Below are 15,751 nucleotides of genomic sequence, written 5' to 3'. Positions count from 1 at the left end.
TGCATGTTGCTGTCCAGTTTTCCCAGCACCACTTGCTGAAGAGACTGTCTTGAATCCATTGGATATTCTTTCCTGCTTTGTCAAAGATTAGTTGGCCATACATTTGTGGGTCCATTTCTGGTTTCTCTATTCTGTTCCATTGATCTGAGTGTCTGTTCTTGGGCCAGTACCATACTGTCTTGAGGATTACAGCTTTGTAGTATAGCTTGAAGTCTGGGATTGTGATGCCTCCTGCTTTGGTTTTCTTTTTCAAGATCGTTTTGGCTATTCGGGGTCTTTTCTGGTGACATACAAATTTTAAGATTATTTGTTCTAGCTTTGTGAAGAATGCTGGTGTTATTTTGATAGGGATTGAATTGAATACGTAGATTGCTTTGGGTAGTATCGACATTTTAACCATATTTGTTCTTCCTATCCAGGAGCATGGAATCTTTTTCCATTTTTTTGTGTCTTCAGTTTCTTTCATAAGCTCTCTATCGTTTTCAGCATATAGGTTTTTCACCTCTTTGGTTAGATTTATTCCTAGGTATTTTATGGTTTTTTGTGCAACTGTAAATGGGATCGATTCCTTGATTTCTCTTTCTGTCACTTCATTGTTGTTGTATAGGAATGCAACCAATTCCTGTGTGTTGATTTTATATCCTGCAACTTTGCTGAATTCATGAATCAGTTCTAGCAGTTTTTTGGTGGAATCTTGTGGGTTTTCCATATAGAGTATCATGTCATCTGTGTAGAGTGCAAATTTGACCTCCTCCTGGCTGATTTGGATGCCTTTTATTTCTTTGTGTTGTCTGATTGCAGAGGCTAAGACTTCCAATACTATGTTGAATAATAAGTGGTGAGAGTGGACATCCCTGTCTTGTTCCTGACCTTGGGGGGAAAGCTCTCAGTTTTTCCCCATTGAGGATGATATTAACGTTGGGTCATTCATATGTGGCTTTTATGATCTCGAGGTATGATCCTTCTATCCCTACTTTCTTGAGGGTTTTTATCAAGAAAGGATGCTATATTTTGTCAAATGCTTTCTCTGTATCTCTTGAGAGGATCATATGGTTCTTGTCCTTTCTTTTATTGATGTGACGAATCATGTTAATTGTTTTGTGGATATTGAACCAGCCTGCATCCCAGGTATAAATCCCACTTGGTCGTGGTGAATAATTTTTTTAATGTATCGTTGGATCCGCTTGGTTAGTATCTTGTTGAGGATTTTTGCATCCATGTTCATCAGGGAAATTGGTCTATAGTTCTCTTTTTTAGTGGAGTCTCTGGTTTTGGAATCAAGGTAATGCTGTCTTCATAGAAAGAGTTTGGAAGTTTTCCTTCCATTTCTATATTTTGGAACAGCTTCAAGAGAATAGGTGTTAACTCTTCCTTAAATGTTTGGTAGAATTCCCCTGGAAAGCCATCTGGCCCTGGACTCTTGTTTTTTGGGAGATTTTTGATTATTGATTTGATTTCCTTACTGGTTATAGGTCTGTTCAAATTTTCTATTTCTTCCTGTTTCAGTTTTGGTAGTGTATATGTTTCTAGGAATTTGTCCCTTTCTTCCAGATTGCCCATTTTGTTGGCATATAATTGCTCATAATATTCTCTTATTATTGCTTTTATTTCTGCTGTGTTGGTTGTGATCTCTTCTCTTTCATTCTTTATTTTATTTATTTGGGTCCTTTCCTTTTTTCTTTTTGATCAAATTGGGTAGTGGTTTATCAGTTTTGTTAATTCTTTCAAAGAACCAGCTTCTGGTTTCATTGATCTGTTCTGTTTTTTTGGTTTCGATAGCATTAATTTCTGCTCTAATCTTTATTATTTCTTGTCTTCTGGTGGTTTTGGGTTTTATTTGCTGTTCTTTTTCCAGCTCTTTAAGGTGTAAGGTTAGGTTGTGTATCTGAGATCTTTCTTCCTTCTTTAGGAAGACCTGGATTGCTATATCCTTTCCTCTCATGACTGCCTTTGCTGCGTCCCAGAGGTTTTGGGTTGTGGTGTTAGCATTTTCATTGGCTTCCATATACTTTTAAATTTCCTCTTTAACTTCTTTGTTAGCCCATTCATTCTTTAGTAGGATGTTCTTCAGTCTCCAAGTATTTGTTACCTTTCCAAATTTTTTCTTGTGGTTGATTTCGAGGTTCATAGCATTGTGGTCTGAACATATGCACGGTATGATCTCGATCTTTTTGTACTTGCTGAGGGCTGATTTGTGTCCCAGGGTGTGGTCTATTCTGGAGAACGTTCCATGTGCAGTGGAGAAGAATGTATATCCTGCTGCTTTAGGATGAAATGTTCTGAATATATCTGTTAAGTCCATCTGGTCCAGTGTGTCATTCAAAGCCATTGTTTCCTTGTTGATTTTTTGATTAGATGATTTGTCCATTGCTGTGAGTGGGGTGTTGAAGTCTCTTACTGTTATGGTATTACTATCGATGAGTTTCTTTATGTTTGTGATTTATTGATTTATATATTTGGGTTCTCCCACATTTGGCACATAAATGTTTACAATTGTTAGGTCTTCTTGGTGGATACACCCCATGATTATGATATAACGCCCTTCTGCATCTCTTGATACGGTCTTTTTTGAAGTCTAGATTGTCTGATATAAGTGTGGCTGCTCCAGCTTTTTTTTGTTGACCATTAGCATTATAGATGGTACTCCATCCCCTTATTTTCAATCTGAAGGTGTCTTTAGGTCTAAAGTGGGTCTCTTGTAAACAGCATATAGATGGATCTTGTTTTCTTATCCATTCTGTTACCCTAGGTCTTTTCATCGGACCATTGAGTCCACTGACATTTAGAATGAGTACTGAAAGATATGAATTTATTGCCATTGTGATGCTTGTAGAGTTGGAGTTTCTGGTGGTGTTCTCTGGTCCTTTCTAATCTTTGTTGCTTTTGATATATATATATTTTTTTATTTTTATTTTTATTTTAATCTTTTCTCCCCTCAGAGAGTCCCCCTTAACATTTCTGGCAAGGCTGGTTTAGTGGTCACAAACTCCTTTAATTTTTGTTTGGGAAACTTTTTATCTCTCCTTTTTTGAATGACAGCCTTGCTGGATAAAGAATTCTTGGCTGCATATTTTTCTGATTTAACACACTGAATATATCCTGCTACTCCTTCCTGGCCTGCCAAGTTTCTGTGGATAGGTCTGCTGCAAACCTGATCTGTCTTCCCTTGTAGGTTAAGGACCTTCCCTTGCTGCTTTCATGATTCTCTCCTTGCCTGAGTATTTTGTGAATTTGACTATGATATGCCTTACTGATGGTCGGTTTTTGTTGAATCTAATGGGAGTCTTCTGTGCTTCTTGGATTTTGATATCTGTGTCTTTCCCCAGGTTAGGAAAGTTTTCTGCTCTGATTTGCTCACATAAACCTTCTACCCCTACTTCTCTCTCTTCCTCTTCTGGCACCCCTATGGTTCTGAGGTTGTTCCTTTTTAATGAGTCACTGATTTCTCTAATTCTTAAATCATGCTCTTTTGCCTTAATCTCCCTCCTTTTTTTCTGCTTGGTTATTCTCCATAAGTTTGTCCTCTGTATCATTGATTCTCTGTTCTGCCTCATCCATCCTTGCTGCTGCAGCATCCATTCGTGATTGCACCTCAGTTATAGCATTTTTTATTTCATCCTGGCTAGTTTTTACTTCCTTTATCTCTGCAGAAAGGGATTCTAATCTATTTTCAACTCCAGCTAGTATTCTTATTATCGTGATTCTAAATTCTGGTTCAGACATCTTGCTTGTATATGTGTCGGTTAAGTCCCTGGCTGTCGTTTCTTTGTGCTCTTTCTTTTGGGGTGAATTCCCTTGTTTTGTCATTTTTGAAGGGAGAAAAGGAATTCATGAGGTAGAAAACTTAAAATTAAAAAATATTTAAATTAAAAAATATTAAAATTTAAAAATTAAACACACACACACACACACACACACACACACACAAATCTAATAAGTGATGCTAGATCCTAAGTGTGTTTTGGTCTGGGTGTTGAAAGTGGTTTGACAGATTAGAGAAAAAAAGGTGGGGGAAGAAAAAAAAGGAAATCGTTTGAGAATTTGAAAAAATGAATACACTGAAGTAGACTAAAATGAGATGATGGGAGTAAAATAGAATTTGAAAAACTATACACAAAAGTAAAGAATATAGTAGAAAAAAATTAAAGAAAAATATTTTTAATAAAAATTAAAAATAAAAATGAATTTTTTCTTTTTCTGTATTCAAGTAAAAGCAAAGAAACAAAAAAGAGAAAAAAGATTTAAAAAAGAAAAAAAATCATTTGAAAATTTGAAAAAATGAATACACTGTAGCAGACTAAAATAAAATGATGGAAGTAAAATAGAATTTGAAAAAATTTACATGAAAGCAAAAAATATAGTAAAAAATTAAAGAAAAATATTTTTAATAGAAATTGAAAGTAAAAATGAAGTTTTTCTCTTTCTTCATTCAAGAAAAAGAAAAGAAACAAAAGAGAAAAAAAATAAAAAGAAAAAAGGAAATAGTTTGAAAATTTGAAAGGGTGAATACACTGAAGTAGACTAAAATAAAACGATGGAACTAAAACAGAATTTGAAAAAATTTACACAAAAGTAAAAATATAGTAATAAAAATTAAAGAAAAATATTTTTAATAAAAATTGAAAATAAAAATGAATTTTTTCTCTTTCTGCTGAATTCTGTGGTTCAGGTTGTGCAGATTGTTGTGTTAACCCTCCAATCAGTTTTTTAGGTGTGTAAGATGGTTTAGTGTTGGTCTGGCTGTATTTCATGGACGCAAGACACACAAAAAACTTCCATGCTGTTCCACCATCTTGGCTCCTCCCCATGCTTTGATTTGCTTTTCATTCATTATTAATGTGGTGGGTACACTTTAAGGTAATCCCCAAAGATCTAAACCCTGTATAATCCCCTCCCCCTTGAATGGCTGTAACTTTTTTCTGACAACTATAGCAAAAATGAAAGGATTTTGCAGATGTAAGTGAAGTTCTAATCAGTTGACTTTGTGTTCATCAAAAGTAGGTGGGCCTTACTCAATTAGGTGAACCCTTTAAAAGGGCTGCCTGAAGATGGAGACTCAACAGATTCTCTCTTGATCTCATTCTCTTGCTCTCTTGCTCAGTCTCTCTCTCTCTCTTGTTGTACTACTGACTTTGAAGAAGCAAGCTATCATGAAGTAAAGTTGCAAGTAAATGAATTCTACCACCAGTCTGGGAGCCTGGAAGCATATCCTTCCCTATGTGTGGCACAGCCCACCCAACACATTCATTTCAGCCTTGTAAGACCCCAAGCAGAGAACCTAGTTAAGCCAAGCCCAGAATTTTGAGTTATGGAAACAGGGATATAATAAATGGGTGTTATTTTAAGCTACTGAATTTGTACTGAGACAATAATTTTTCCATGTATAATTGATCATGATTTTTTCTTCTTTGTAGCCCATTTTTTTGTTAGCATTCTTGTTTTGAAGAATGACTTAATTACTTAAGTCATCAATACATTAAGGCTTTTTCTGTAAGGGCACCATCCCACTTGTCATAAATAACAAACATTCATTGCATTTTTTGGTAAAAGAAGTAAAACTTTAGGTTCTTGTTTCACAAATAAAGTTGGCTCAATTGGTTGTTTTGGGTGATCAGTCAAAGAGACCAAATCCCAGATCTTCATTGGATTCTTCTTACTCTTCTGTTGCTTCAACTTTGGCTGGGGCTGTGGCCACAGGGGCAGCAGCCACAAATGCAGATGGATTAACCAAGAAGGCCTCGACATTTTCAGCAAGTGGGAAGGTATAATCAGTCTCCATAGACAAAGCCAGGACCCATTTGCATCCACTGATGATAGAATAGGGCGCGGATGCAACAGTTGGGTAACCTATCTATAGACATATGCTGGTAACATTGAGGACAACCTCCAGGAAGCGGGAATGCAGTTTCCTCTGTGATGTCAAACACTTCAAAGGTTGCCATTGTCAAACACCTGCTGGTATGATCTGCCCAAAGGAGAAGGGGGAGATTTTCAGCATATTCAGCAGTGTGGCTTTGCTGGCTCCCACCTTGTGTCCAGTCTTAATCAGCTGCATTTTAGTGGTGCTCCAGGAGATTTTAGTGGTGATGCCGAAAGCCTGAAAGAAGGAGGTCTTCTCGGGCCATGGCACCAGCATGGGTGGCAGCTGGCACCTTACTGGTCAGCAGAACGTCCTGTTCTCAGTGAGGTCCTCCTTGGTGACACAAAACCCATAATCCCCCCAGATATGAGGCAACAGTTTCTCCTAGAGCTGGGTTGTTCTCCAGATGCCCTTAGATGGCCTTGCACGTCACGGTGTTCTTGCCCATCAGCACCACAGCCTGCCCATTGAGGGATATGTGGATCTGCTGCATTGCTTGGAATCTATGTTGTCTGCTCCCACAATGAAGCATTTTGGATGGTCTTAAGTTGGGTTATCTTAAGGAAGTAGTTGGACTTTCAGGTCACTCTGTCTTCCTTGGGCATCATGGTGGTTCATCAGGGATTTCTATGCAGGGTTTAAAGACTATGTCACCCTCGTGAGGATGCCTGGAAAGAACAACAATCATTGCAGTATTATGTGATCAAATCCATTGGTCTTTCCCACCTGGACCCTACCTTTATTGTGCCACTAGGAAGGCCCATCCTCATCCCAAGGTTACAGGAAGAGTCACATATATGTTAGTCTAGTATCTTTGTGTTTTTGCCATTACATTTAAATTTTTAATCCATCTAAAGAAGGTTCTGGTAAATGATGTGGTGCAGAGAGGTCTGACTTAATTTTTTTCAAATGTACCAATAATATATACTGAAAATTGTTTGCCTTTCTCCTGAATCATATCAAACCAAAAGTTTGATTTTGGTCTTTTCAATACGTTATATTAAATCTGCCTGCTATCTCTGAGGCACCTAGGTGGCTCAGTAGGTTAAGCGTCTTACTTCAGCTCAGGTCATGATCTCCCCACTTGTGGGTTTGAGCCCCATTGTCAGCCTTTGTGCTAACAGCTCAGAGCCTGGAGCCTGCTTCAGATTCTGTGTCTCCCTCTCTCTCTGCCCCTCTCCTACTCATGCTCTGTCCTTTTCTCTCAAAAATAAGTAAACATTAATTTTTTTTAATCTGCCAAGTTCTGCTTTAATACAAAACTGTTTTCATTATTAGAACTTTATAATGCATTTGAATATCTAGTAGGGAGAAACACCCCTCGTTTCTCTTCTTTTATAAACTTTCCTCACTATTCTCACACACTTCTTTTTTCATTTTATCTTTAGAATTATTATGTCAAATTCCATTGGCAATTTAATTATATTTGTGGCATGCCAAATTACATTTATAGATTTATACATTTATAGATTAATTGGAGCAAAATTGACATCATATAAATAATGGTATACTGGACCATATTTTGGTACTCTATGTGTTTTGGTTTTTTGTTTTTTTTTTCCACCTGGCCCTAGTCAAGAAAGTTTTCTTCACATAGACTTTTTACATTTCCTGTTGACTTAGCACCAGGGTTTTAAACATTTTCATGTAAAATATATTAATTGTAGGGGTGCCTGGGTGGCTCAGTTGGTTAAGCGTCTGACTCTTGATTCCAGCTCAGGTCATGACCTCGGGGTCATGAAATCTAACCCCACATCGGGCTCCATGCTGGGTGTGGAGCCTGCTTAAGATTCTCTCTCTTTCATTCTCTACCCCTCTCTCAAAAAAATTAATTGTAGTATATTTTTTTTTTATTTTTTTTTTTAACATTTATTTATTTTTGAGACAGAGAGAGACAGAGCATGAACGGGGAGGGTGAGAGAGAGAGGGAGACACAGAATCTGAAACAGGCTCCAGGCTCTGAGCAGTCAGCACAGAGCCCGACGCGGGGCTCGAACTCACACACGGCGAGATCGTGACCTGAGCTGAAGTCAGACGCCCAACCGACTGAGCCACCCAGGCGCCCCAATTGTAGTATATTTTTATAATTGTTTATTGCTAGGTTATAGGAAAGATATTTACTTACTTAATTATGCAATCATAAGTTAGCAAAAGTTTGGTGAAAATCATTGAAAGCATTCTATAAGAATCAATTGGCTATATGGAATTTACAGTACAGCGTATTGCATATTTTATTATTATTTGTAAATTCTTTGCTATACTTCTTTGTATAAATAAATTTATAATACTCATATATGTATATGTACAAGTTCTTTCCTAGAGAGCCAGTTGTTTTTTTTTTTAATATTTATGTATTTTTGGGAGTGCACAGGCAGGAGAGGGACACAGAGAGTGGGGACAGAGGCTGTCTGACAGGCTGACAGCAGAAAGCCCTATGTGGGACTTGAACTAATGAACTGAGAGATCATGACCTGAGCCAAACTTGGACACTCAACTGAGTGAGCCACCCAGGTGCTCCTAGAGAGCCAGTTCTGCTTAAACATTTATCAGCATACCAGTGGTGGTGTGTATGTGCCTGTACTAGTTAGTCTAAGCCAACAAAGGAGTCTGACTCCTTATCAGTTATTGGATCAGGAATAGGCATATCTAAGCCAGTTTGGGTCAAACAGAAAATGGGTTTTCTGGGAGATTCTGAAAAGAAGCTTTCTTGACCTTTGGTGAGAGCCCCAGAAAGCCAGCTTCTCCTGCTGGTCACAGACAAGGAGGTATATGGTCCCAGGTATTTTGGCAGCCATTCTGTGACCATAAGAACCATCCCTAGGATGGAGCTGAGTCTCTTGACACTAGAACAGGGAAACAGAAAAAAACCTGCTGATGACACCTTTGAAGCCCTGGGTCATCCAACTGTACAGTCTGCCCTACCTCTGTGCTTGTTGTTTGAGCCTGCTCATTTCCTGTTTATGGTATTACTTTTAACTGGGCTTTCTATTAGCCCAAAGCACCCTGCTGATACACGAGGAATGAAGGAGATGAATAAAGAACCATCCATAGCACATAGTAACTGCTCAATAAATAATAGTATCTCCCCTTCCCGCCACCCAGACCATCCTTCCTTGTACCCAGTGTTCATGTGCATGCCAGCTTTTGCCCCCAGCACTTTCCCTCCTCACTCACAGGCTACAGTGGAAGCTTTCTCTCCTTTACAGACCCAGCTCAAATCCCACCACTTTCATGAAACTTGCCTAGTTCAGAAGGAATTCTGCTTTATGCTCAGCTTGAATGAGCCTCACCACATACTGCTTTCTGTGGATGCTTGTGCTTTCCCGAGTCTGGGTCTCTCTTCTCAGCTACAGCAAAATCCTTTTGGGCCAAGACCATTCTGTATGCAACAGTTGGCCTCCTCTATAGTCTGGTTCAACCTCTGGTTCCTTGTAATGTTCAGTCAGTACTTGATGATGAGCCTACTGGCCTATAATCTTTTTTCTCCCTTGCTTTTTACAAGCTATGGGCTTCAAGATTCAGCTGAATGAGATTCCTACAATAGCAAGAGGAATGTTATTTTGTTTTGAAGGTCTTTACAAGTATAAGGCATGTCTAAGTGGCTATAAATAATTTATATTGCCCATAACTCAAGCTGATCAAAATAGACCTCATCACCGTGATGCGGCAAAATCTGGTACAAGCTGCTTTGCTGCTGCCTCCAAACCAATTACACATTTGGAGCAGATGAAAATCTGACTGGATTCCCTCCTGAATCGGATTAATGCCCCATCCACAATCACATTAATCACAATCTGTCCATGATTAGACATCAGATAATCCCATTGGACAAAAGGTGACAACCCAGATTCTATTATCTCATTTTTTATCTATTTTTGGAATTTGCTGGTAACTCTAGCCTTCAGAAGATGTTTTCCAGTGAAAGAGGATCCTATCTGTGTTCTTTTGAAAAATCGTTGCTGGATGGGCTTTGACAATAGCCAAATACTTGGTGTCATTTATAATTCCTAGTTTATTTTAAGGTGACAAAGAGACAAAATAAGACATAAGTCTGTGGTCTTTGAAAAGTCTGTGGTCTGAGAAAAAAAACACATGTATTTAGCGTCTTATGAATGTGTGTTGGAGAGAATAAAAGACATCCTTCAAAACCTTTAAAGGTTATGACAATAGCTTTGTGAAGAGGCATCCTCACATTTGAGGGCATACAATAAATGATTATCCATTTGTTTTAGTATCATAAAAGGCAAGCATCTATGATTGGTAAGGGGGCTGGAAGTGGGTCCCAAAGTCTGCAAAACCTAAACACCCACATCCATGCAGTGGGAGGAGCCTATTACAATATTCAGTTTTCCTGCTGGGGAAATAAAATGAAAAATAGGCATCACTAAAGTTCAAGTCAAGCAGATAGCTGACACTTCCTCTAATTTGAATCTAGAAATACTGCTAAAGGAAAATGCTAGGACCACATGAGTCAGGGCAAATATGATTCTATGCCTACATTCGCTGACTTCAGGGCACTGGCCCAGAATAGCACAGCAGAAAAAACCTGAAGTCTACTCCCACCCCAGGAAGATACAATTCGCAATATAGGATTGTTCCCTATGATGCTGGTCTGGATCTGAACCCAGATATATTTTTTCAATATCTTTAGCAAGTAAGTTACAAGGCAGTGATATTCTTTTCCACTTTCCTCAGGATTACATGTAGAGATTCTTCCCGTTGCCCCATGTAAATGGTTGAGATTGATTGGTCACTATCCACCCCTCTTCCAAATCAGGCTTTCTCCTAGCCTGTCCATTTCTAAGGAGAGAGAGGGGCTGGCCCAAAGTCCACAAGCACATCTTCTTCCTTCACTTCCTCCCACACCTTCCTGACTTGTGTCCCGTTTATTTCCTGCCTTGCTTGATTCATCCATGTGTTCATCTTTCCACAGAACAGCTATGTTCATGCCATTTCCCCATCTGAATTTTTTTACACTACATCAGGATCACAGTTCTCCTTCGCCGAAAGAATGCCATCAGAATTCCTCAGCCTGGCATTTGAGGCTTCTTGCAGTCTAACCCAAACTTCTCTTTCAGTCTTTTGTCATCTGTCTCCTCTGTGACAGCCCAGCTACCTGGACCTGCTGTGGATGGTGTGCGCCACTGCCCAAATCATTCCTGACTCCAGGTTCACATTTCCCCCAAAATGCACATGACTCACACACCTCCTTCCTCTCTCTGCAAAACCGTTCCCTCTTCCTTTCTCCTTTTTGGTCTGGAAGAATCATACTCATCCTACAGGGCTCAGATGAGATGCCATGGGCTCCAGGAAGACTTTCCAACCATTCTATTCTAGGTCCCTCCTTTGTGTTCCTGTTATAGTCTAGGTCACGGTGCTGACCCCTAGTCAAAGGTAAACAAAGCCGGACACTAGGTACAGTGGCAAGGACTGATTTTAGTCAGAAATATAGTATAGTAACAGGGCAGAGTCCCATGTGCACTGAACTCAACTTTGACTTGTACAGAGGTGACTGGCTGTTTTAAAGGGAGAATGAGGGAATAGGGAGGGGAGGGGACGGGGGTTCAGGAGAGTCAGAGAAGTGAAAAAGTACAAAAAGCAGGAAGTAGGGGTTGGTTCAGGAGAAACCCATGTGGGTTTGCTAACTGCTTATCCAAGGTAGGTTCTTCCCTCCCAAAGAGGCTGGGAGACAAGGGCCCTATCTTCAGATGTTGACAGAAACAAACAGTAAATTCTCTTGACAGCCTTGAGTTTTCTTAGGAAGGCATTTAGGGAATGGGGGTGGGGGGGTGGGCAGGTAGGGTGGTCCTGTGGATATAGCCTTGAGCTGTCAGAACCCATGTCAGTGTTTTGTTCAAGGTTGAGACCTAGTCGAAAAAGGGCTCAGAGGAGCCCACCTGGAGTTTGGTCAAAGGAAAGACTCTTTGTCACTTACCATTATCTTCCTCTCTTTTCTACCTGTTATCTGTTTCAGTGAAGCACACCCTGTCCATCCAGGGCCCCAGCCTGAAGCCTGGCCCATTTGCAAAAGGCTGGCCTCGCTGCAAAACCACCATCTGATCCTGCTTTGGTGAATCTATTTCTCTTTGGAGCTCAGTCTCTCCCTTTTTCCTTCCCTTCTTTTCTTTCTCATTTTACCCACTACCTGGATCTCAGTAAGGGAAGGGATTTGTTCTAAGTGACTAGAAGGGAGGCCCCATGAGGATGTGGGCCGGCAGAAGACAGGAACACCAGTGTGCTGGATGGACCAGACTGCTCAGAAGCACTCCCAGGCCATGCCAAGGTGGCGAGGGTTCCCCCTTCTGGAAAGATAGGAAATATGCAACTTTTCCCCAAACTGCCAAGCACAACTCCTTCCCCTGGCCTTCTCCCTGAAAATCTAGAGCTGGTGGTTCTCCCTGCAGCTGCCTTCAGGGTGTGACTTGGAAAGAAACAAAGCTCCCTTATGTTTTTAAAAAGGGTTCATTTTCCTCATCCTTCTATAATTATCTTATTGATCTCCCAAGGAAAAGAGTGATATAGACCATGGTTTTCTTAATACAGAATGACTTTGACACATATCCACTGTCCCATCTGGGGCAGACTCAAAAGCACAAGTTTATAACTAGTCTCATGGACTAGCGAGGGCATGGGTTTGAGTCTCAGTACCACCTCTTACTAGTTGTTTTAACATGTGACAGTTACTGGTTTATTCATTTCTGAGCTGCTGAAAGATGACTATAAAACCTACCTCAATGCCTTAGAGGCAGGGTTGGCTTCATGGACAACCTGGGTGTTAAATGATATGGTCTGCAATAACTTAGCCCAGGACTCAGCCTACTGCAAGTGCTCAGTGGGCGTCAGGGAAGCTAGAAAGGGTTCAGGAGAAGGGAGGGGCCCAGCAGTGCCATTGGGTGGCTGTTTGCTCAAAGGAAGTCAGTGGGAGGCAGGTGATAGAGCCTCAGATGAGAGCACAGGTTTGCCTGTCAGAAGGCCTAGAGTCTTGTCAAGTTTCTTCCTTTTCTCAGGTCTTAGTTGCTTTCTCTGAAGCTTGGTGCCCAACTGCCACACCAAAGCTGAGTTCTCAGAACTGGATGGTGGGTGATGATGTGAATTCTGAGGCCTCTTTTTCCTGTTCTACACATCTCCAACTGCCTTGGGAGAAAAGTAGAGGCCTACGGCCATGGCAGGGCCAGGTGGGCTGGTCCTCAGATGGGCAAGGGTAGAACCCCATCCCCAGGGATGCTAGCAGGAAGAGCCCTGGCTTCCAGCTCCATCTCTGTCACTCACATGCTGGGTGCAAGGTCTCTGGGCTTCGGTTTCCTTTCTGATACTCATGGTAGAGATTAATGCCCTTTTCACTGGCATCAATTTCCTTTGTGTTGGGTGGGCATCATTCCTGTGGCATCCCCTTTGTGAATGATCAGGAAGCAAGATGGTGTAATGATTCCATAAGCAGGATCTGGAGGCAGAGAGGCTGGTTCAAAGGCTCCGCCAGCTTTGTAACCTGGGACAAATTACTTAACCTCTCCAAGCCTCAGTTTCCTCATCTGTGAAGTAGGGATAATTTAAACAATAGTAACTTCTTTCTAGAAATGTGAGTATAAGGGCAGCCATGTGTGTGAAGGGGGCCCCAAGCAAGAGGCCGATATGATAGCTATTATGATGCTGCTGTTGAAGATGTAGGTTATACCCAGTATTCCTCCCCATGTGTGTGATTCCATGGAAACAAGGAGACAAAACATCTTTATGCAGATGAGGGTCTCTTGAGTGGGTAAGATCTGGAAGGCAGTTAGTGGGGAAGGAAGTCCAGTATGTGTGTGCATGTGTGTGCACATATGTGTGCATGTGCATGCTTGCATGTGTGTATGTGTGTGCATGTGTGGGCATGCATGTGTGCATGTGTGTGTGCATATATACATGCACATGTGCACATGTGTTCGTGCGTGTGTGTGTGTGTGTGTGTGTGTGTGCATGTGGGGGAGCTGTCTGGGCGCCCCAAGCAGGATCTGTCCTTTCATGGACAGTCAGAGAGAGGATGACCACCTTCTCCAGTGGTCTGTTTCTTCTCTGTCAAACACAGACCTGGAAGAGAGAGGCTCTAAAGGCTCTTCCAGCTTTCCAGTTCTAGACTGTAGAAGAAAAGGAAGAAAAGGAAGGATGGGAGGACTGACTAAGCAAAACTGTAAAATAATAAAAGTGGGTTTTTTTGCCAGCTGGCCTGCTTTGGTGACCCACCTCCCAACCCTGGGGACTTGTGCTTTCCTGCTCCTTCTCTCAGGTCTCGTTCCCAGGGAAAGAGCCACTATCACTGTAGTATGAATAACCACCTGTTATTCTGTTCTTTCTTAAGGATCTTTGCACAGTAAGCTGACCTTTTAGTGGAACTGTGAGCAGAGTTTTAGGCAGCAGTGATGGGGTGAGGAGATTTGGGGAGATGGAATTCAGGGGACTTCTCTGTGCTTCTGAAATCTTCCCAGGAGGAGGGTCACAGCTGGGGCTAGTTTTATGGGATAATGAAGAGCTACGGACCTCAAGCTGCTATTTCTACTAAGGGAAGACAGTGTTCCAGAGCCCAGCAAAGCAGGCATCCAGGTCTCCTGCTTGTGGTAGCCTGGGATGTGCAGAGTGTTGTGGCCCCTGCCTCCCCTAGAAGGGCACCCCGGGAGCCGCCAGGAGGCAGAGAACAAGGGCAGGGCCAGGTCAATGGTGCCCTGTGGCTGTGCCAGGGTAAGAGTTTTCTCTGTTTTCTCTTCTCCCACACTTGCGTTGGTCTCCCAGGGGTGGCTATGACCCAGGAGACCCACACTGAGGGACCCTGAAACAGGTTGCTGGCTTTACAGCTTCAGAGAGGTGAAGGGGGTGAGTGGTAGAACCATACCTCTGTGGGTCTTCAGCGGCCACATTGAAAGAAGCAAGGGAGATGGAACCAGGCAGACCTGGCTTTGAATGTCAGCTCTGACTTACCCTGTGACTGGAAACAGTCGTGTCTGCTCAGGAAGCCTCAGTTTCCTTGGGGATTGAATGAGTCTAATATTGCCCATGTCATAACATGATTTGGTAGGCTAATAACAGGGGATTTGCACTTGGTAGGGTCTGAACAAATATTAATTCTTGACTTGGCTTCCTGGCATTCCAGCAGAGGTGACTATTTCTCCCCTCCCCCTAAGATGGCCTCAAAGATTGTTTTTTTCCAGGTGGTGATAAATTTCTCTTCTTGGCAGAAGAGGGTTAAAGTCCAGGCCTAAGATTCTGCTGGAGGCATCCTCTCCTGGTGGCCTTCAAACTTGAGTTATTGACTAGTCACTTGCTCCTGGCCAGATGCTGGAAACCAGGAGAGGCTTAGAGTGGCCTAAGGAGGAAGCTCATGGCCCAGGCACACAGCCTAGCTCACCAATATGCTCACCTCATGCCCCCATTTCAGGACTGCATACCCAGGTACACAGACATCACCTATATGCAAACTACACTCAAGCCACACTTTTTGATTTTCCACCCCACAGCAGACACACAGAGCAAATGCACAGTGAGATATACAAAGAAATCTTCAGATGATATACACACAGACATATTTAGACACACACACAGGCACCCATGCAGGAAAGACACAGCATACACAGAGGCTCCCAACACAAAGATATAGCCATAATGATAATTATCACAGTTAACACGTATTGCACACTTAGTATACGTCAAGTGTCATTCTAAGCCTTTTCCAGAGAATCGTTTAATTCTTACAATAGTAGAGATAGCTACTATTTTATTCCCCATTTTACACATGAGGAAACTGAGGGACAGAGAAGTAAAATAAGATGCATTAGGTCACAGAGTAGCCTGGTGAGGATACAAGCGCAGATTGCCCTTCCCCTGGCTCCTCAACGCCATTTATTTACAAAAACATATTCAAACGCA

General features: G+C 41.5%; 1 pseudogene; it reads right to left on the bottom strand.

Moving 5' to 3' along the window:
- Positions 1–5,611: 5,611 nt before the first annotated feature.
- LOC112855997 (large ribosomal subunit protein uL10 pseudogene) lies at positions 5,612–6,465 on the bottom strand (annotated as a pseudogene).
- Between the last annotated feature and the right edge of the window lie 9,286 nt (positions 6,466–15,751).

This window comes from Puma concolor, chromosome B3 (assembly GCF_028749965.1).
Source record: "Puma concolor isolate L17-30 chromosome B3, mPumCon1.1.hap2, whole genome shotgun sequence".
NCBI lineage: Eukaryota > Metazoa > Chordata > Mammalia > Carnivora > Felidae > Puma > Puma concolor.
This window is presented reverse-complemented; position numbering and strand designations above follow the sequence as displayed.